Source organism: Mustela erminea, chromosome 12 (genome assembly GCF_009829155.1).
Source record: "Mustela erminea isolate mMusErm1 chromosome 12, mMusErm1.Pri, whole genome shotgun sequence".
NCBI lineage: Eukaryota > Metazoa > Chordata > Mammalia > Carnivora > Mustelidae > Mustela > Mustela erminea.
Genome location: NC_045625.1, coordinates 66,676,872 through 66,678,575, shown reverse-complemented (window position 1 = coordinate 66,678,575; position 1,704 = coordinate 66,676,872). Strand labels below are relative to the sequence as shown.

At 42.7% G+C, this 1,704-nt stretch overlaps 1 pseudogene; it reads right to left on the bottom strand.

Moving 5' to 3' along the window:
- Nucleotides 1-1,111: 1,111 nt before the first annotated feature.
- On the bottom strand, nt 1,112-1,314 carry LOC116571289 (annotated as a pseudogene).
- Between the last annotated feature and the right edge of the window lie 390 nt (nt 1,315-1,704).

The following is a 1,704-nucleotide window of genomic DNA, read 5'->3' as shown; positions in this document are numbered from 1 at the left end:
TTTTTAAAAATTGTTATTTATCTGAAATTCAAATTTAACTGGGAATCCTGGTATTTTGGGTTCTGTCTTTTGCTAAGACAATCTTACGTCGGAAAAAGTTTTTTATTGATCACTTGAAACCTTTGAAAAGCCAGGTTATAGTACAAAGCATGGTAAGAATAATCCTTCTAAAGTAGATGTTTCTAATTTTAGACATTCCGATAACAATCTTCAATGTCCTATATTAACTGGGGTTTTAAAAGTGTGTGGTTATGTCCTCCTGGTGTTGTGAACATTAATGTGTTCTGAGGTTGAGAAGGAAATAATTCAAGGCCTCCCACCAGTGAGCGAAGCAGTAAAAAAAGAAAGGTGCCTTTGTGTGTTATGAGACCCACAACTGCCTTTAACACTGATGCCCTTACTGAACTTCATTCACAGTTGTCTCTGCTTGTGGAACATACTCATTAGGGAACAGTCCAGCAACAAAGGGTTGGGAAGGAACCAGTTGGAGAGGCAGGGGAGAGGGCTGTGAGATGCCTGTCAGCTTCCTTGAGCAGAGGGAGAGAAAGGGCCAAGCTGAGGGTCTCCTGAATCTGGGGGCCAAGCTGACGACATGAGGTTCTGTATATACACCGTCATACCCAGCCCAGGTCATGTGTCTCTGTTTTGTGCTAAGAGGAAGTTGTTCTAGAAGAGGTGGTCTATCTGCTTTACAGACATTTGCATCTCTTTTGTTCTCAAAATATGTCCCCTCAGCCTCCTCAGAAAAGGCTTCTAAAAGAGGTTAGTGCTTTGACCTCAACACTCAGGACTGTAGAATGACTGATTCACAGTTTAATTTGGCAGCAATATTAAGAATACTTGAATACTTAGAAACTTCAGTTCCCTGGCTCATGACTTTTCCACTAGAGCTGATTTTCCAATGATGTTGGAAAAAAGAGGCTCTTTCTTGAAAACACAGCTTGAAATGTCAATTGCATTTCAGTAACTTCGGTCCTTTGTTTTGATGTGTGTTCTCTTTTTTCATACAAGGGTGTATTAAGTGCTGTGGGTTAGGGCACATGCATCTGGCTCCCTCTCCTAGTTTATGTGCCCACTGACTTATTATTGCCAAGTCTGGCAAGCTCCCCACACCCAACAAGATCTTCCAACAACCCCAGGGACAAACCACTGTGTCCACCTAGAGTGACACAGTGACGTCACACCCTTGTGCGTAGTAGATGGGTCATACCTGGTGTTAGTCCTGAAAATGGACTTTAGGAAAAGTTTTCAATTAGCAATTAATTGCGCCCTGGATAAACCTCATTGACTACGATACTGCCACTGCGCAAAGCTATGGACTTTAGAAAAAAAAAAAAAAAGATTTCATTTTTTATTTTTAAAGATTTATTTATTTGAGAGAGAGAAAATATGCATGGTCTCATGTGCCAGGGGAGGGGAGTGCAGAGGGAGAGAATCTCAAGCAGACTTCCCCCTGAGTGCACAGCCCCATGGGGGCTCGATCTCACAACCCTCAGATCACAACCTGAGCCAAAATCAAGAGTTGGACACCACTCAACCAACTGAGCCACCCAGCGCCCCACAAGATTTTTTTTTTTTTTTTTTTTTTTTAAATAATCTCTACACCCAGTGTGGGGCTTGAACTCACAAACCTGAGATCAGGAGTTGCGTGCTCTACCAACTCAGCCCGCCAGGTGCCTGGAGAGAGAATTGAAGCGAGCCTGC